Source organism: Anolis carolinensis, unplaced genomic scaffold, assembly GCF_035594765.1.
Source record: "Anolis carolinensis isolate JA03-04 unplaced genomic scaffold, rAnoCar3.1.pri scaffold_13, whole genome shotgun sequence".
Taxonomy (NCBI): domain Eukaryota; kingdom Metazoa; phylum Chordata; class Lepidosauria; order Squamata; family Dactyloidae; genus Anolis; species Anolis carolinensis.
In genome coordinates, this window is record NW_026943824.1 from 9,324,741 (window position 1) to 9,346,372 (window position 21,632).

The following is a 21,632-nucleotide window of genomic DNA, read 5'->3' on the forward strand; positions in this document are numbered from 1 at the left end:
CAAAACTACTACATTTAATTAATGAATCCTTGCTTTTATCACGATTCTCAGTAAATTGGAACAAATCTGTAATTATGTCTATCGAGTGTAAGAAGATAAAATTTGTCCCATGGGGCTGGCAATTACAGGTGAATTCTAGCTTTATTAAGCAGGGCATGTCAGTGGTAATTGCTGAACTGTCAAATATATATGCTGTTAATTTGGATCCTTTGTTACTGGATATTCAATCCAATTTGACTCCACAGCAAAGGGAAAAAATACAATTTTCCTTTCCCTCCAACCACCCTCTAGGGACAGGTAAGCAACACTGTTTTTAAAAAGGTGTCAAGTGTACCATGTGTATGTGTGTTCTGTTATACTTGTCTCTCATGCAAGACCATAACATATCTTAAAACATGCATCTGGCAAAAAATGGTTCAGAATGGATACACATGAAGGGCTGTTGATTCCCTCTGCCCAGTTTGCAACAGTTAGAGTATCCTTTCTGTGGTCCTATCCTGAATTTCATCAGATGAAGCACAAAACACTGAGCATCCATGAAGCAAGATATGTACAATGCTGGCCCTGAGAAAGCAGTCCAGCATAGAGTTGGAAGAGATCCCTAAGGCCATCCAGACTGCTCTATTCTGTCATGCAAGAAGACACATCCTGGAGGATGACAGTTCATCCTCTATTTAAACACCTCTAGAGAAGGCGATTCCAGCAGACTCCATGGCAGCTCTTACCATTAGGAAGTCTGTTGTGATGTTTAGGTGGAATCACCTTTCCAGCAGTCTGAGTCCATTGCTCTTTGTCTCTGGAGCAGTAGAAAACCAGTTGGTTCCATCTTCAAGCTGACCTTTCAAATATTTAAAACATGGCTCTGGTGTCTGCTCCTAGCCTTCTCTTCTCCAGGCTAAACATCTCCAGCTCCCTAAGTAAGTCTTCACAGTGATTCATAGCGTCCAGATCTCTGGACATGTTGCTCGCCCTCATTGGACATATTCCACTTACCCATATCCTTCTTGAACTGTGGTGTCCACATTCAGACAGGCCTCCAAGTGAGGTCTGACCAAAGCAGAATAGAGTGTTATTATTACTTCCATCCATCCAGACCAGCAGTTCTCTGGTGGTACCCAATAAAAAGAAAGTGGACCGTGGGGGGTCTTAACTGCAAGCAAGGGAAGATTCCCTCGCTCCCTTCCTCCCTCCCTCCCTTTCTCATGGGCTACCTAGAGGTAGATGAGTTCGAGAGTAGAGGCACCTTTGAAAAGTTCTTGTATGGCCCTTGGGAGTGTCTTCCAACTCTAGTATTCTAGTATTCTATCATTCTAGGATTCAGAAGCTGGATGGCCATCTGCCAGAAGGACTTTGCTTGTGTTTTCCTTTATAGCAAAAGAGGGTTGGACTGGATGACCCTTGGAGTCTCTTACAACTCAATGCTTCTTGTAGTCTTGCATCTTGATAGTCCACGATGTAGTCCATGAGTCCTTGATGGATTGCTTCCTCATTCCTTTCTGCACGCTGCTGGACGATTTTTATGGTGTTGTAAATTAGTTAAATTAGCCTCCCCGCATAAGTGGTACCTAAATTTCCTACTTGATAGATGCAACTATCTTTTGGGTTGCTTAGGTCAACAACGAGCTGGGCTATTTTAATGGTCAGGCACTCACTCTGCTTCGAACTCGATTTCTTGGTCAGTAGTGATTTATTACAGCTGGCTACTAACCAGCTGCGCCATAGCCCGGCCCCATTTCTGCTGGATGTCATTCATTTCAATAGAGCTCACCATAATCTGCAGTTTAACATTTCTGTGATAAGTCCAGGAATATATACTATCCACTGAGGCTATGAAATTCATCCTATATTTTGCTACTTGGCTAACACAGCTGCCCCAGTTGTATAGTTTCTGGATTCAAAGATACCATCTTTTATCAGAAAGTAAATGACTATATGAGCACATATTCTTTCTCCCTTGTTTTGAATTGTCCTGCCGACTTGTTGAAAAGGGATCTGGGAATTCAAATTTGAGACATAAAACACAACACTCCTTTAAGCTTCTTATTTTTACAAAAAATATGCCTCAAACACACAAATTCCCTCTCTTCAATCAGTCTGCGAAGGAAGGAAGGAAGATAAGTTGACATGGCAAAACAAGAGCACTTGAACGCTTGGTAGCGGAATAAATTTTATTTTATTCTTATTTAAAATGCTCCAGGGACGAACAAAAGAGCCATCGCTCTCTGCGTATTACGGCTTCACCTGTCATGGAAGGAGGAATTGAAAGGCATTTTAATGAACAGATGGAAAGCTTTGTCGGACTTTACTGCAACATCAGTAACTATCTTCCCGTCTCTATTCTCCGCTGAAACACTAACTCCTTTTGGCGCTCTTCAATAAATACTAACAGAGAAAACTCCCGCAGATAGCACACGGGGGATCCATTTCATCCTATTTCATCCTCCAATGCTGAAATGGTATTGCAGCGGCAGGGATCCCTCCCTTCATATTGCTGACATCGGTAGATTTTTGTAAGCAATGCAGCTCCATAGGTACATGCAGGTACCTGTTGCAGTATATTCAGCTACAGAAAAGGAGATGGACCCATCCTCAAATCATCCCCTTGCACCCCAACGAAACCCAAATAGTCATGTTAGTTAGTAAGGGGAAACCTCAGTGCTTAAACATGATTTTTCAGTGAAGTAGCATTAGAAGGGGTTTTGGACAAGAGGTACAGTCAGCTCTGCACGTTTACAGTTTTGATTTGATTATTCACAGATTTGATTAACATGTTTTTTTCTAGGAATCTCTAGCTTCTCAAGTGTGAGTTTGTTGCAGGACTGGGCCAATTTCGGCCCTCCAGGTGTTTGGGACTTCAACTCCCACAATTCGTAACAGCCTACAAGCTGTTGTTATTACTGGGGTCTCAATCAAGAGAGAAAAGTAGAGAATACACTTCTTTATTTAGTAAATATATACGCTAAATACAGTGTCATACTTATCCAACATAAACAGGCCAGCAGAATGTTGGAAAAGCGAATATGTTGGATAATAAGGAGGGATTAAGGAAAAGCCTATTAAACATCAAATTAGGTTATGATTTTACAAATTAAGCACCAAAACATCATGTTATACAACACATTTGACAGAAAAAGTAGTTCAGTACGCAGTAATGCTACGTAGTAATTACTGTATTTACGAATTTGGCACCAAAATATCACGATGTATTGAAAACATTGACTACAAAAATGCGTTGGATAATCCAGAACGTTGGATAAGCGAGTGTTGGATAAGTGAGACTCTGTACAATAATAATGACAACAACAATATGGAGGTATTTGGACTTGCCTTAGGTGAGTGTTGTTGATGGGGAGGCAGAGGAAAATTGTCCCCGCCCCTCATATTGTTACCCAGGTTTGGATATGCCACATGCAACCTTGTGTTGGATTGATTTGGGCTGGAGAAGAGAAGGCAGAGAGGAGACATGCTGAGGGCCATGTACCAAGATATAGGGGGAAATTATTGGGAGGAGGGAGACAGCTTGTTTTCTGCTGCCCTGGAGACCAGGATGCGGAACAATGGCTTCAAACTACAGGAAAGGAGATTCCACCTGAACATTAGGAAGAACTTCCTCACCATGAGAGCTGTTCAGCAGTGGAACTCTCTGCCTAAGAGTGTGGTGAAGGCTCCTTCTTTGGAGGCTTTGAATCAGAGGCTGGATGGCCATCTGTTGGAGGTACTTTGAGTGCGATTTTGCTGCTTCTTGTCAGAATGGGGTTGGACTGCATGGCCCACGAGATCTCTTCCAACTCTTTTATGATTCTATAATTTAGTCACGGTGATATGTAGAGACATATAAAAGGCAGAAATCTCCATTCACACCTGAACAATCAATCGCAGCATCCTTCCTTTGTCTCATTTCAAATCTCAGTCCATTTACAGATTTAAAAAGCCCTTCCAAAATGGTGGGGGAATGATTGTATCTGCTGTCCCATATTGTTCCATTCTCTTCAAGCCTGCCGCTTGAAAGCATTGACTTTCATGACTGGTTCTGTGGCATTTGGATAAAAGCAGAATATAATTGTATTTCTCTACCTCCCTTCCCTATCCCACCTTTTCAATCTCTCTGTGTAACAAGAACTATGCAGGAAGGGAGCGCGGTATGTCCTTCTCCCAAGCATAAGTCAAAGGGAACCGATGACACAATGAATAATTGTTTGATACAGAAAGCTCCTTGTTAGCTAAAAGGTAACCATGGCTATCATTTTCTTTGTAAATGAGAGAGTCATATAGCCCTTTCTCACACACTAACATCTCTCTAAATCTGTTGCTGCTGGTCATCTTCGGTCTCTCAGAGACCATTTGAATCTACCCATAATTTACAGTCTTAACTGGAGGCTATTTTACAAGTTTGATCACATTGAGAGCCTTGATTGGTTTGGTAGCCAAGGCAGGATCTTTTCAGTAGTGACCCACTTTGGTCGAGAACTTCTTCCAGAGGAAGATTAGACAGATCCTTTCCTTATAAATACTGCTCTGGGTTGCTGTGAGTTTTCCCGGCTGTATAGCTATGTTCCAGAAGCATTCCCTCCTGATGTTTCGCCCACAACTATGGCAGGCATCCTCTGAGGTTGTAAGGTCTGTTGAACACTAGGCAAGTGGGGTTTATATATCTGTGGAATGATGTCCAGGGTGTGAAGTCTGTTGGATAAAAGTCTTCTGGATTGAGTTCAGGGGGTCTTAAGTGCTGTCAGAAGGAATAATTGCTCTTTGAAAAACAGAGCTGGAACCAGCAGGCCCTTTCCCGCAGCACCTGAGAGTTAACATTTATATGCTAATGCTCCCGTTTTCAAACTTGACTCTCAATGCCTGGCATGACACCGCCTTCGGAATCCATTCTGGCTTCTTTGCCCCGACTTTGGAGCTTCTTTCAAAATCAGAGGTGCAAAAAGTGTGGAGGTGAGGACAATGCTTTGAACTTTTCAAAGAGCTCAATGCCCTGATTTACCATCCCTTGTTCAGAGAATGAATGCGGAAAGAGAATGAGACAAGATTGCTTAAAGACAGATTGAGAGGTCTTTCTACAAAGTGTATGTATGTGCATTTAACACTTATGGCACCACTTATTCAGTATGTACCTAACCCTGGTGAAGGATGCATCTGAATGGCAGAATTAATTAATTTAATTAAACTATTGTCATGTAGAGAAAGAGATAGAGACCAGAAACAAAGACATCTCTTGATGGCATTAAAGCAGAGACCTGATGACCATCTGTCAGGGGTGCTTTGATTGTGCTTTTCCTGCATAGCAGGGGGTTGGACTAGATGGTCCATGTCGTCCCTTCTAACTACATTTTTCTATTTCTATGATTTGAATAGGAAGTTATCTGGAAAGAAATTATTACTATATTTCAGGTGGGCCAGAAAATCAAATATATGAAAATTTTGAAATATTAGTTGTAATTTCAAATGTTTTCTAGATGGAGTTGAAGGAAAGTCAAATTCTGGCAACTCCCGGTGGCACATTGGGTTAAACCCTTGTGCTGGCAGGACTGTTGGCCAAAAGGTCAGCAGTTCGAATGGGGAGCAGGCTGATCTCCTGTCTGTCAGCTCCAACTTCCCATGCGGGGACATGAGAGAAGCCTCCCACAGGATGGTAAAACATCTATGTGTCTCCTGGGCAAAGTCTTTGCAGATGAGCAATTCTTTCACACCAGAAGTGACTTGCAGTTTCTCAAGTCGCTCCTGACACGAAAAAATATATCCATGAGCAGTTGGGACATCTGTAGGCATCCATAGCGCCAAAGTAAACTCGGATACTGGTTTGTGATGGGATGGATTTTATTAAATCAAAGCCAGAGCTTTGACAGCACAAATTCTCTGTTTCTGTGCCATCATAACATCTAAGGCTAACACACTGTGTGTGCGGCTTTAAACTGGCAAGGAACTCATATCCTTTGAGATTCCCTAGCTTTTCTGATTTTTCATCTGATAAAACATCAGAGTTAATTTTAGGTCAGTGTATTCTATGTTTCCTTATTGGCAAACAATAAGGGCTTGACAATACAGAAAACTGGAGATTAGTAATAAGCACTTTCAGCTTGATTCCTTTTTTATTTTTGGTATTTTGATGCAAATGAGAGATTTTTTTATAATGCAGAAAACCGGAGTTCAAGTATGTGATATAGATAGGTTAGGGCCTTGAAGCATTCAATTTCATAGGCGATACCTGGATATTTTCAGGTCAGCTGCTGATTCATAGTCACCAAGAAACCGGCTCTGCAGAATCCCCCAAGGACATCGTGACGCTTGCTGACTTCATCTGGGTCTAGTTTTCTGCTCCACGCTTTCTCCCACGTGCCGGTCTCCAATGCTAAGCTTGCTGGAGGATTGAAACGAAAAAGCGCAGCTTGCTATATGGTTGGAGATTGTGCCTGAAAAACATCCAGGCTGACATTGACCCTAGCATCCTGCTGGAAGACCTAGAGATTCTTAGAGGGAACATATTAATCAGATGTGTGAATCATTTTTTTTAAAAAAAAAATATTACTACTACATCTATACACATAATACAAGTGAAAAATGTGTACTGCATGTGTGTATGTGGAGGAGGCATCCACTTACACAGATAGCCTCCCACCTCCACAAACAGCTATAGTTCCCACCCAGCAGGAGACACCAATGGCCCTCCCTCCACTGACATGCAGGTTATAGTGAGCGCCATGAACATGAAGCCCAAACCCCACTCAACTAGGTAGTAAAGGTAAAGGTTCTCCCCTGACATTAAGCCTAGTCATGTCCAACTCTGGGGGTTGGTGCCAGGGCCGGCCGGAGATATTTTTTGATGTGAAGCGGGGGTGCTGAAAAGCGCCCCCGCCACCGGCGCCCTGGCCCCGCCCATCGTGCCCTGGCCCCGCCTCCCACGCTGTGTGGGAGGCGGGGCCAGGGCGAATAGTGAGGGGGGCGGGGCCAGAGCTGGCCCCGCCTCCCACGCTACCCCCGCTCGCCCGTCTGGCCATTTCTAGCAGGCCAGAGTTCAGCGGAGGTTCCTCCAGGCCGCGATTGCGGCCTGGAGGGACCTCCGCTGAACTCTGGCCTGCTAGAAATGGCCAGACGGGCGAGCGGGGGTAGCGTGGGAGGCGGGGCCAGCTCTGACGCCGCTCCCCCCCCCCGCCCAGCGTGCCTTGGCCCCGCCTCTCACGCTGCGTGGGAGGCAGGGCCAAGGCACGCTGGGCGGGGGGGGGGGAGCGGCGTCAGAGCTGGCCCCGCCTCCCACGCTACTCCCGCTCGCCCGTCTGGCCTTTTCTAGCAGGCCAGACGGGCCAGGGCACACTGGGCGGGAGGCGGGGCACCGTCAGGGCGGTGCCCCGCCTCCCGCCCAGCCTGACGGCGCCCCCCCGGGCCTGCGCCCGAAGCGGCGGCGTCAGGTGCCTCAATAGTGGGGCCGGCCCTGGTTGGTGCTCATCTCCATTTTTAAGCCGGCGTTGTCTGTAAACACCTCCAAGGTTATGCGGCCGGCATGACTGCCAGCATGACTGCATGGAGCGCCGTTACCTTCCTGCCAGAGTGGTACCTATTGATCTACTCACATTTGCATGTTTTTGAACTGCTAGGTTGGCAGAAACTGGGGCTAACAGAAGGAACCCACCCCGCTCCCCAGATTCGAACCGCCGACCTTTTGGTCAGTGAGTTCAGCAGCTCAGCGGTGTAAACTGTTGTGCCCCCGGGGTGTCCGATACCTCAACTATAGCCCAACCCAAATCTTCATAATTGGACAACTGAGATGGAGTGTTGCCCATTTTCTGCATGCTCCTTCGTTCAGTTTGTATAGCTTATGTCTTATGGGCAACTTATCTTTTGTTCCGCCACTGCCTGAATTAGCAACAAACACATTCTCCTAAATGAGCAACGGGTGTCAGTTTGGATGACTCAGTCTCCAGCAGGCATCTTGTCAGCCTCACTCATTCGGCACTGAAGCACGAGGCACTCCACTCCGCAACTGTGAAAAGACTGAGGTTGTCTGGCTGTGACAGCTTCAATAATTTATATCATGATGCCATCTCAACACTCTTAACTTTTCCTCCCTATCCTTTGCAGAGGTGCAAACCTTGACCTATCAGGTCCTATATGGGCTATTTAAAGGACCATGCTTCCCTTGATCAACTTACAGGAAATCTATGATTGTTTGGAGAGGCCATTCGCTCCTGTTTCAAGGCTCATTAGATGGGAACAAGGCAAAGGACCTTCTTGGTGGCTTCTTACAGGCTTTGTGATTATATCCCTGGAGCGGCCAGGAGATATATATGTTGTCTCTGGAAAGGGCAAAAACTCTCTTGCCCCCTTTTGTTGGTACACTTGTAGAAAACTCAAGGCAACTCACAGATCCCTAATCACATCTTAAACATCTATGCAAAAGGTTGATTTGTTTTAAGTGAGGCTGGGATGCTCTCTCTCTCTCTCTCTCTCTCTCTCTATATATATATAATGAGATAATACAACAGAGACGTAGGGTTTTTAAATCTCTTACAAGTGCTGAAGAAATGAAGTGAGCATTCACAATCCTCCAGATTGCGGTAGAAGAGTGAGATAATTGAGATGCATATGGCACATGACATTAAGCAGCCTTTTGTGAACTGTTAATTAAGATTTCATCAGTCCCATCTTTTATTCTAGCAGAATTAGAAGATCATTGTTAATTCCTTCCACTGTTTCCTCTCAAAAAGGCAATCAGTGTATCTGGACATAATTTCCGTGTAATATGACAAGACAATTAAGACAAATGGGCTTGGGAGACTTAATCTAGACCTCAGTGGTAATGGGCCAAGACCAAGGTGAAGCTGACCAGCTCACATTCAAAGCGTTCCAGCTTTTAGGAGTAAAGTGTCATTCAGAAAGATAGTGCTAGCAACACCTTTCTGGTGTCATTGATGAAAGTAATACCTTTTAAGCAAATTTTAAGGAGCCCCCGGTGGTGCAGCGTATTAGACCGTTGAGCTGCTGAACTTGCTGACCAAAAGGTTGGAGGTTTTGAATCCGGGGAGTGGGGTGAGCTTCCGCTGTTAGCCCCAGCTTTTGCCAACCTAGCAGATCAAAAATATACAAATGTGAGTAGATTCTATATGGCATATTGTGCCACATTGGTTTTCAGTGTGGCAGTTGTGTAATGTAATTCCATTGGTAGCTATCCATGTTTCACTAAAGCTATATAGCAGTGGTTCTCTACCTGTGGGTCCCCAGATGTTTTGGCCTTCAACTCCCAGAAATCCTAACAGCTGGTAAACTGGCTGAGATTTTTGGGAATTCTAGGCCAAATCACCTGGGGACCCACAAGTTGAGAATCACTGCTATATAGGGTCTTAGCCTCCCTCTATCAGTCAACAATATTTCATACATGAAAAGTACGGTGAAAGCAAGAAACCAATGGATGCTATTTTACTAGTTTTTCCACCTAGCAAAATGGGTCTCATTCATCCCTTCCAAACACATGACAAAATAATTAAATTAAGTAGCACAGCATAAGTGGTACAATGAAAAATCTGAACTAACAAATTGGTTGACAACTGATAATATTGGATTGGATAATGGACCAGCATGCCACCATAAAGGATGAAGATCTTGTTCCAGTTAAATAGCAATATTCTAATGGCACGGTCAATGTATAATTGTTCCTATGATCATTAAAACCAGCTCAATGATTCTCCCCATTTTATTTTATTTTTAAATTACCCATTTCACAGCGCACAATGCACTTTGATAGCTCTTCATCCACTTAAATGGCTTCAAGCCTCAGTGGCGGATCTAAGCCACATAAATGCCCCAATCTTCCGGAAGTATTCTGACATCTCTTTCACTCCATTGCCATAGTTACATTGTGATTGCTCAAGTGCTGAGAAGAACCAAAGAAAGAATGGCTGGAAGAATGCCCTCAATGTTTTATTGTAATGGAATTGTGTGTGAAAAAGGGAGAGAGCGCGCAAGAGGGAGGGAAATAAAGAAAATGCATACATTCATTTTCTTTTTTTTCTTTCCAGAATGAGTATGGTTCAGATGTTCTTTGGAATGTTGCATATTCATAATTTCCCCCAATATGTTTCTTTGAAAGCACAGGTACTTCATAAAACAGACTACTTTACCAACCCAAACACATCTGCGTATTTGATTTTGAATATTTTTGTCAGACTGTGAAGTGTTTTTATAGGTACAGAATGACATTTAAGGAGAAAAATACCATAGCAATTACACTGCAACTACATCTAACAAAATTATTAACACATACTACAAAGATAAAAAACCAAAAGTGGAAGTTGGGAGTTGAAGTTTTTCAAGATATTTAGCCTTATTTACCAAAAAGTGCTGGTGACGCACCAAACTACTACTCCAAAATTCCACAACACTGACCATGGTAATTGAAGTGATGCCTATCTGCATTCAGTCTACAGTGTAGATGCAGCCTAATGCTTGAAACCTATTGACAGTTCCAACCAGGTAAAGGTAAATGTTTTCCTTTGAAGTTAAATCTAGTTGTCTCCGACTCTGGGGGTTGGTGCTCATCTCCATTTCTAAGCCGAACAGCCGGTGTTGTCCATAGACACCTCCAAGGTCACGTGGCTGGCATGATTGCATGGAGTGCTGTTACCTTCCTGCCGGAGCAGTCCTACTGATCTATTAATGTTTGCATGCTTTTGAACTGCTAGGTTGGCAGAAGCTGGAGCTAACAGCAGGAGCTCACCCCACTCCCTGGATTCGAACCGCCAACCTTTTGGTCAGCAAGTTCAGCAGCTTAGTGGTTTAACCTAGTGCGCCACCGGGGACTCCCTAATTCCAACTAGATGTATTGAATTAACAATATTTACATCAGTGTTACGACTGAGACCAATGGAATGGAAATGCTCTTTCTTAGCGTATAAACTGACATTGGAGCCAGCTGGTTCATATTAGTAGGCATCATATAGTGCCTGTTTCTGTTTGGAGTTCCAGGAGTGGCAGAGAGAAAGGAATACATTTAATCAGTTGCTTGCTAGAACCGGCATGCTCTCCAATGCTTTCTTGTAAATGGATTCCGTGAATTATGTGGGCGAGCCAGTTTATTGAGAAATCCGCTGGAAGGAGGGCACAGTGAGTGACAGGCTTACAAGCTGTTAAACACGGTCGAAAATGAATCACGGCCTTCTGAAAAGAGTCAGCGTTTCTGGCCGGTGGTGTGAAATCAGGGTGCTGAAAAGCGTGGTGAAATCCTGCTGAAAAGCATGCTGCATGGCACAAACGGGAAATGTGGTTTCCTTCAGGATAAAAAGCTAAAACAGCCAGAAAATCTTGTGGGCATTACCCGTTATCCGTGACAAATCTGGTTTATCCCAAGATCTTGTGAGAATGTATATATATGTATATACCTTATATATGACCTCATATATAAGTCACAGACAGATTTGTGGGACAAATTAATGGACTGTGATATTGCCAGAAGATAAGTCGAGAGTCATTTTGTGGAAAGGGGAAAGCACCAATGCCACTTCAATTGTGTGATTGCCACCATTTCCGCATGCAGGCATTTGGGTTGATCTTGTAGGTTTTCCTAAGCCTTTGCCTCATGTCATGCTACTCTGAGATGGTTCCTTTTTTGATAAGAGTTTGAGTACTTATATTGACCCCTTTATAAGTTGATTCTGATATCTATCTATCTATCTATCTATCTATCTATCTATCTATCTATCTACCTACCTATCTATGTATCTATCATCTATCTATCTATCAGAAGGTAGGTTCAGTTGAATCCCAACCTTTATGTGAAGGTGTCCTAGTTGTGACATCCCTCATCTCAATGATTGTTAGGGCTGATGATTTGACAAGTGAGATGCCTGCCTCGCTTCCTCTCTCATTACTCCAGGTGTCTCCATCTCCACGTTATGTGCCCAGTAGAAGATGATGACATTTCCATTTAATGTACCATTCTTCTTCAATTGGTCCACTGATAGAGCCTACAACCCCCCCCCCCATGTTCAGTTAGAGAAAGATATTAACAAGCTGAGTATTGAAAGATCTAGAAACCAGGTCCTGTGAGGCCTTACTCCACCAACGACATGGCAGCCCTTCAGATATTTTGAGGTGACCTTTCCATCTCCAGATTTCAAAATATGTGGACATCTGTCATATTGGCGATGGAGCAAGCTGGTTTTCTGCTGCCTCAGGGGAAATAACCCAAAGCAAGGGATGAAAGTGGCAAAAATGGAAACTCTGAGGAAACATCATGAAGACCATTGTGGTGGAATGATCTGTTTTGAGAAAATGTCGCCAATAGTTATTTCTAAATGTCATTGGGAGGTTTTTAAACAGTGGTTAGATGGTCCCCTCTCAAGGATGCACTCCCCTTTAATTCCATGATATCACATTTATATGACACTAAAGTCCATTTGTAGGAGAAGAGATCCAACCAAACCGAAGATGATTTCACCAAATAAAAGCAGTCACATGTCCATGAATGAAAGCGAGACTAACCACTGCTTTTGGCTAGGATAAAAACAAGAAAAATATTAGGGGTAAATCTATATCTAAGACAGGGAGCAAAAAGGTGAAGATGTACAGTTTGGGCTGGTTGGCCTCAGGATCCTTTAAATAAGGATGCATGACAAGAATGTAGTCCCAATAATAAATCTGAAACCTATAGCCTAATTTAAAACTGAAATATGGGGACATATTACAATGGAGCACAAGACCCATCTGAAGGGCACTGAGTCTAACACTAACAAGATCTCAAAGAAGAGAAGAGAGTGTGCTAACACTGTGTACATAAATGTGCATGTGCGCATATGCATGGGTGAGAGAGAGAATGAGAGGGAGAATGATTGAATATGTTTGGATGGATAGATAGATGATAGAAGATATCACACCAGGAACCCTGACGTAATTGTCTGAGAGAGGTATAATTGCATAATTTCATTGACCGTATCGTCAAGGACAAAGCTGTAATTATAGTCCTTTGCACCAAAACAGATTCTTTGCCTGTTGCTTCGGTGTTACGGTTACAGAGAGAATGAATGTCTGGCTATTGAGCGCTTAGAACATAATTCATGCTGTTTAGTAGGACATCTTGCCAATTAGGTGATTTATGGACCGTCTAAAGTCAAGGTTTCCTCCTTTCCTTTGGGCAGCTTACTTTCAGAGAGGTGAGATCATTGTTGGGTCAGCCACTTGTTTCTTTTAAACCACGTGTTTCTCATTCATTGAAACAAAAAAATGGAAGTAACTGTATTGGTTAGTGCCCACTCAAGTAAGCCTATTGAATCAATTACTGAATTGTAAGTGAACACATAGGTTAAGCCCCACTGATTCAATGGGTTCATTCCAAGGTTTGAGATCTTTGGTATCTTATTTTGTGTAGGAAAATGGTTTAGCACCATTTTAATACAACAGGCTTGAGAACCAATTAGGGCTGCATCTATTCTTGGCATCTTATTTACCTCTCTGAGTGCATCCACACTATAGAATGAATGCAGTTTGATACTACTTTAGCTACCATGGCCCTATATTATGAAATCATGGGAGTTGTTTGGCAGAAAATGTGAAGGAGCTTGCAGAACTACATTGCATAGAGCCATGGCAGTTGAAGTGGTGTCAAACTGCATTAATTCAACAGTGTAGATGCACCCAAGGATTTCCCTGTGGCAGGCTGTTTCTCACTTGAAGCTCCTTGTGAATTCTTCCCTTTCTGTAAACTAGTGAGATTTCTCATTAATAATGATATTTTCCCCCTATTTTCTCCCTCCTCTCAAATTGGCCTCATGTGAAGGTTACCTGAAAGGTCCACCTCTGGCCCAATTGTGACAATATTATTTTTGTAGTCAGGAAGAATGACGATTTTTAGAAATGGTTTATAATAAAGTTAATGAAATGCAGTGATGGCTGATCTCCTGCGCATCATAAATAACATCTTTCCCCTCCCCTTTCCACCTTTCTTGATTTATGGAATTCATTTGCTTTCATGTAAATACATAAAATAAAGGAGTAATATCATGATACCCAACCGTGATGGATAGCAGATCAGAACACGAGGACAATGATTTCTGCTTTTCCGAAGCGTCTCCTCCTCGCTCAGAAGTCTGGCAAAATCGTGAATGTCAATGGTGCATTATTTTGATTAACTCAGTTACTGTTGATTTCTTGTCTTCATCCGTTATAGAGTTATGATGTTCACGAGAGTAAAACTGGGTCATTCGAAATAAGGACAATCCTTCATTCTGGGCAGGTTGATAAATGGGAAAGGGAATTCTTGTTCTGCGAGGCCAAGTTGCCTTCCTTTTGGGAAAAAAAAACAAAAAACAAATCCAAGAAAGACAACTCAAGGAAGGTTTCACAGAGGCATATTATTTTTGAGTTTTGCAACTTAGTGTGCATCTACACTGCAGAATTAAAATAGTTTGACCCCATTTGAATTGGCAGGGCTCAGTGCTATAAAATGCTGGGAGTTTGGCAGAGAAGGTCAAGACCTTGTAAAACTACAGCTTCCAGGATTCCATAGTACTGAGTCATAGCAGTTAAAGTCATGTCAAACTGCAGTAATTCTACAATGTAGACCCAGCCTTAGATTCTCCAGGTCTCTAACGATTTGCTCAAACTCTGGAGCATTTCCTTAGTATGGGGTTAAACCAGTTTAATATAAACAGTACCTGATTTCTCTGAGCCTCATGTAGACATCCAGGAATGATGTTATGGCCACTGCGATCATGTAGACAGGCCCTAGGTAACTTATCTGGAATCTTGACTGATACCTTGAACATGGCATAAGATTCAAACAAAGAACAGCCCTGGTTATTCCACTTTTCATCATGATCTCACAGTTCATATCCTTCTTTCCCAAAGTTGTAAGTCTTTTAGTGAGGCAAAAGCCCCCTTTTTCTGGGATCACCTCCCCCTACCACTAAAAAAGCCTCTCCCCTTTATAATTTAACTAGGAAAATTGTAAAGGTAGCTATTTCCCTGTCCACTTAGTTCTGTCCAATTCTGCACAAAGCAGTGTTGCATTCTCTGCAACGCCCTTAAAGCACTGGTAGATTTATCCGTAACCCAAGATTCTGAATCAAAGCCAGAATTTCCCTGTTAATTAGTGGAGCTGGTGCAATCACTGCTGTTTAATTTGCTGACCGATTAGAGTATTGACTGTTTACTTGATAAGGGCATTTTGATTTGTGGCAGCTTATAAAGCGCCATTGTATTGGCACACTCACCTTGCCCGGCGTGTGCCGGAATCGGAACTGGCAGTCTACAAAAAATATGGGCTTAATTAGCTGCCTTGCATGATTTAGCAAGCCCTCTTCCTCCCCTGCTACATTTCATACTTGTAAAGCGTGGGGGGATTAAATTTGCAAAAGGAACCCAGGGGAGACTGTTTAACTGACAGTGAAAAACTTGGCATGAAGATTGTTGGTATTACAATGCCATCAGCAGTGGAGTATCTTAAGAAACAAAGGCAGCATGAGCTTGCTCAGTACAGTATGGCCCCCATATCCACAGGGGTTGCATTTCAGGACTTTGTGAGGACATGCCAAATCTTGGGTAACTTCAGCTGAAGCATAGCATGGAGCAGTGGTTCTCAACCTGTGGGTCCCCAGGTGTTTTGGCCTACAGCTCCCAGAAATCCCAGCCAATTTACCTGCCGTTAAGATTTCTGGGAGTTGAAGGCCATAACATCTGGGGACCCACAGATTGAGAACCACTGGCATAGAGTGACACTGGAGGACCTAGGAAAATCTTAGAGCAGAGACCTCTTTAGACATCACTAGATCCTCCAGTGTGACTCTATTGTCAACCTCTGGCAGAAGCACACCATAGAATTGCTTGGAGAACCTAGAAAATGCTTAGAAAGGACATATTTTGTGATGTATGTATGTATTTATTTATTTATTTACAGTATTTATATTCCGCCCTTCTCACCCTGAAGGGGACTCAGGGCAGATCACATTATACACACATAGGGCAAACATTCAATGCCCATAAACACATCAAACAGAGACAGAGACAGACAGACAGACGCAGAGGCAATTTAAACTCCTCCTGAGAGGATGTTCGATTCTGGCTACAGGGGGGAGCAGCTGCTTCATCATCCACTCTGATGGCACTTCCTCATTCCAAGTCATAAATTAGTTAAACTTGCCTCCCCACTTTTATAAGTGGTACCTTATTTCCTACTTGATAGATGCAACTATCTTTCGGGTTGCTAGGTCAGTAACGAGCAGGGGCTATTTTTAATTTTTAATTGACGGGTGCTTACCCCGCCATGGACTGGCCTCGAACTCATGACCTCATGGTCAGAGTGATTTATTGCAGCAGGCTGCTCAACAGCCTGCGCCACAGCCCGGCCCGGTATGATACTATATGTTAAAAAAAGTTCAAGCTATTGAGAAGATGATAGCAGTGTGTCCATACATATCAGGATCATCCATGCCATTGATGCTACATCAGCCAGTCTTTCATGTGCCAAAAGACTTCCTTGCTGTTTTCCCACCACGAAAGACATCAGGCCATTTGCAGCCCCTTGAGCCACTTTTGCCTGCTTCACTCTCTCCCATGGATCTTATGGTGTCTAGCTGGATTAAACCTAAACTCCTCTCAACTGTTCATAAATCCATTTGAAACCCACTTGGCTTACTCAATGAGAGAGGGGTCCAAGACTGCAATGCGAAGGCAGTTGTGATAGCTGTTTGTGTCACTTCGACTAAGACCAGAGTCAATCTGCTTGGTTGGAGATCCTGTAATATCACCTAGAGCTGGAAAATGTTACAGGTTTGGCTGTGCTGGCTCGGAAATCCTAGGATGATGGTGATAATAATAAAAAAATACCTTCTCCAGGTTCTGCTTACAGTCAATTGAAAGCTTTTCTTTTTGAGCAGCCATTGACTGCTCCCAAAGGAGAGGTGACCCTGTTCTATATCTCCTAGGAAATGGAGAGGTTTAAAATGGGGAGTGTGGGTTTTAGACTGCCCATATCCACACCTGATAGCTGAAGTCCATATTCCCCATCTTGCCATCAGATGTGAGAGTGTTGGCACATTGAGAAGGTCCTCCCTAGAAGATCTCAAAACCTGGAGATATTCATATGGAAGAGTTATGGTCCTTTAAATAATCTGGACCTCAGCTATACAGTACTCTATAGGTCATCATTAATAGGATGAGTTGTGCTGGCAGCTAATGGAGCTGTTGCAACAAGGGAGCTGTGTTTTTCTTGCAGCCAACTCCTGTTAAGAATCATCACACTATATTTGTAAAGGAAGAAAGGGGTTGATTACAATCTGGTAAATACTATCTGAATCTGATTTTTGCTGAGCCCAATTCCAGCTCAAAGGGGAACAGAGGCGGGTGGAAAAGCAATTGCCGGTTAGTTCTTCTTCCTCTGTAGAACACAATAAAATGTTTGAGTATGGAGTGGAGATGCAATTGTTTACTTAATTTGGCCAAGGCTGAATGTTTCCACATGGTTTTGCTAGGCCCTGTCTAATGCAAAGTATTCTCGCCTCTCTACTAAATTGCTTTTAAACAATCCAAGAATGGCATTTTCCCTCCAATGCATCTTTTATAACAATCAGAGGTTTTCATGCATTGATGGGTCGCGTTGTGAAAGGGGCATTTAGTGTGAGGTATCTTTATTGCTCCGACAAAGAGAAAGCCATTTCCCCAATTGCATTGATTTTGCTGATGGCACACAAGGCCTTTGCGAATGCAATCGTTTCCTGCGTACTGTAAGAGGGGGGCATTAAACTATAGACCAGATTGTGATGGGAGATTAAAAGGGGAGATGAGAAACAGTCGTGATATGGAGAATGAAGTTTACATCTGTAAAAAAGTATATATGGCCAAATAAATGTCATTTCTCTTGTTTGGGAGGTTTTATTTATTACATTGGTGCTCCCCAGTCATCATTGTCATCACCACCATTCTCAGAACTCAAAATGGCTAAATCACCACTGCTATTTGATCTTCTCCATAAGAATCCAAGGAGATGAAATGGTACTCTTCATTTTGAAAGTCAATAGGAATTGGAGATTTTGAGTTTGCTGTAACCTAACTAATAAAGGATAGCCAACATCCTTTAGTGGTTTAGACTGGGACTCCAGGTGACCAGAGTTCAAACCCCTATTCAGACATGAAAACCTATTGGATGACTTTGGACAGGTCAAATTCTTTCAATTTTAGAGCAAAGCCAAGGGAAAATGATTTATGGGAGCCGCATTCCTGGGGGTTTCTGGGTCAGATTCATTTAGAGGAGGTTTGTATTGCCTTCTTCTGAGACTAAGAGAGTATAGCAGCTTGCCTAAGGCCACCAAGGAAATGTCCATGAGCTGAGTCGGCATTTGAACCCCCTAAATCCCAGTTCAACACTCATGCAACGACATGACACTGGCTATCTGTGGACAGTTGCTCTGAGTTGAAAAAGTCAGTATTGGGTGAATCTACACTGTACAGTGAACGCAGTTTGGTGCCACTGTCATCGCTCAATGCTATGGGAAACTGGGAGTTGTAGTTTAGTGTGGCATCAGTACTCTTTGGCAGAGCAGAATGAAGACCTTGTAAAACTACAACTCCTAGGCTCCATGGCAGTTAAAGTGGTGTCAAACTGATTTATTCTACAAGTGCAAATGAACTCTTGCTTGTGTTCCTTTCTCCAGCTCGTTCTTCTCTATTGGTCGCCTTGTCTTGCTTTGTTTGTTAAGATGAGAAAATCTGGAATATTGATTGCTATTTCTGCTTGCATGATGTGCCTGATATACGTGGGGAGTCAAAAGCCCCTTCACTTCTCATTCACTTGTGAATTTATATATGTGGCGCTGTGTGTTCATCCCATGAACCCTGTCAAGAGTGATTGAAACCCGCTGCTGACAACTTTAAGTTTGCATAATAATTGCAGCAGAGGTTTTGGGCTTGTTCTTCCTGTGGCCTCTCAGTCACTGCAACAGACCTGACCTTTTCAAAATAAGATTCTTATTTACTCACAAAACCAAGGGTTGCGGCAGAGTGCAAGAAAAGCTATGCCATTGTTTTGTGCTTGTTTCTCAATTCAGCGTTCTGCTTGCTGAATAGTCTTGTCTTCACAATGGTTACTTTAAAAAATTAATAATGTTCCATCCCATCTTTTGAGGAATTCCTCCCCCCAAAGTGGTTTACAATCTGTGTTTTTAAAAAACATAATGCAGTATATCATGATATTTATTTATTTATCATGTCAAAGGCAAATTGAGAATACAGTTATAATGCATACAAAAACTACAAAGTTAAAATTTCTTTTGTATTTAACAACATAGTACCAGTCCAGATGTCAGCATCTCAACGAAGCAATCTGAAAAGCCACTGAAGTGTGAATATACCTGCCCATTTGTTCAGTCAGTCCTCCACATTAAGCGGCTGAGGGGAAAAAGGGAAGGGCCCGAGGCTGTTAAGAATTGTGGGAGTTGAAGTTTAAAATACCTGGAGGGCCGAAGTTTGCCCATGCCTGGTATACAACAACTTATAGCAAATCATAGCAGATATTGGAGATGCACTGGCCAATCATAAAATAGCAGTTATTAAACCATAATGGAATATTATCAAGGCAGCACCATGTTCATATTGACCTTTTCCTCTTACATTTCAGATCGTTATCATTATTATGTAGTTGGTCAATTGTAATATCAAAATCTTCTCATAATGGTTAGTCTGTTTTTCCTTGAGATTCTTAAGAGCCTAATCATTCTTCAGCTTCTAAATTTCTACTTGATTTGAAATACTTTTCTGTTAGCATAATTCTATCTTATTTTCACTGCATGGTCAATTTCTGATCTCTCCTTTCGGAAAGTCTTGCTATTTCGGGTATAGCCTGATATTCCGAAGTGGAGGAAGACGACGGGAGGGTAGAAGAAAGAAAATAAAAGCTGAGAAAAGCACTCTCACATCCCATTTCTGAGTTCATTATCCATGATAATACATAAATCTGTACTGGCAGTGTTCCGCATCCTGGTTCTTTATCCCCCATCTTATATGTCCTCATTTAATGTCTGCTTCCAATCGTCTTCACCCCTGATCATTCAAGGCATTCATTATCAAAGAAAGGCACATCAGCCTCGAAAGCAGATACGGAAGCTTTGACATGCAAAGCCGACACGTAACGTCATCCTGATTTAGGTAATCTTTGGGAAAAGTGAGTTGCAGAAAGCATCGCTGCTTGATCTGTGCGGTTGTGGCTTCACTTGTCGTATCACCTGCTCCTCGAGCAGAGAGAAGAAATGCTTGAATGATCCCCATAGAAGAAGTATAATGCAGTTTCATACTGAATCATGGCGATATGACTGGAAAGGCAACTTAGGTTATGTTTCTTCATTAAAAAATAAAACTCATTTACAACTGAGATGAACAACTACCAGATAACTGATTGTATTGGGAAGTGTGGATTCTATGGGGATGAAAAAAAACTTTCAGAAATATAAGTTTTATTGTAAAAAATGTATTTCTTGAGTATTGAATTGGGATGCCGTTCTTCTCTAAGTTTCTTCTTGAATGAAGCAATGAGTAATTTTAGCCATTTCCCCCTGCTGTTTTTGAAACATACAGTGATACCTTGACTTAAGAGTTCAATTCATTCCGTGACTGAGCTCGTAACTCAAAATGCTCTTAACGCAAAGTGAATTTTCCATTGAAATGCTATTAATCCATTCTGCCCCCCCCCCCCCCCATTTTTTTGGTTTTAAAATTTTTAAATAAAAAATGTACCTTATAAATAACAAATAATGTATAAATGCACATTCACTTGGAACAATAACAGAAGAAAGATAAACTTTAAAATAGTAGAAGCTCAAAGTTGTGGCAAGGAAGCACAAAGTGAACTAACAGAAGCATTATTTTCTTGTTGTCGAAGGCTTTCATGGCCGGGATCATAGTGCTGCTCGTATGTAAAAGCAAAAACTGAGTGATTACTCTTAACCAAAACACTCTTAAGTTGGGATGCTTTTAAGTTGAGGTTTCACTGTACAGCATTTGCAATTTGAGATGGTGTCTGTGCAAAATGGTTGTTTTGCACAGAAAATTTTCTGTATAGAAAAACATTTTCTACATGGAAATACTATTTTCTGTGCACAAAAGCTGTTTGCTATGCAGCAAAAGTGCTTTTAAATGCAAAAAACAAAAAAACCCCACATACAAATTTTGTGTGGCATGTTCCCAATTGCAGCATTTTCTCCAGTTTTTGATGGCTTCACTGAAAAAAAAATACGGCTGAATCACCCATGACTTCATTCATAAGTGAAATCAGGGGAGAATTACATTTCTTGGATACTGTAAACAGAGAAATGATGTTTGGCAAGAACTACACAAACACCTTTTACACAGGGGTAGCATTTTTTAAAGTAATATTCACTACTAGTAATAGAAAAATATTCACAAAAATAAAGTAGATGTAGGGTGATGTATGGCCAATGTGTCCTAGCAGCACTGTCTTCTGATGTTTCACCTGGATCTGTGGCTGATGGTAGTCAAGCAAGTGGAGAAAATGCTGCTAGAACATGGCCAAACAGCCTGGAAACCACACAACACCCCAGTGATTCCGGCTGTGAAAGCCTTCGACAATACAGAGTAGATGTAGTTCAACTTAACCATCACTGAAACTTAGAGGAGTGTTCTCTGTTTATCCCTTTCTTGCA

At 42.3% G+C, this 21,632-nt stretch overlaps 1 protein-coding gene and 1 long non-coding RNA gene across 2 annotated transcripts in view; one reads left to right on the top strand and one right to left on the bottom strand.

Annotated features, from left to right (window-relative positions):
* LOC103280470 (uncharacterized) overlaps positions 1–21,632 on the top strand; it is a 127,643-nt gene that overhangs the window by 44,444 nt on the left and 61,567 nt on the right. The window lies entirely within an intron of this gene.
* Positions 6,074–9,816, bottom strand: LOC134294162 (uncharacterized). Its single transcript, XR_010001137.1, has 2 exons — positions 9,706–9,816; positions 6,074–6,470 (listed from the first exon to the last, which is right to left on the bottom strand). It is a non-coding gene; the product is annotated as an uncharacterized LOC134294162 (long non-coding RNA).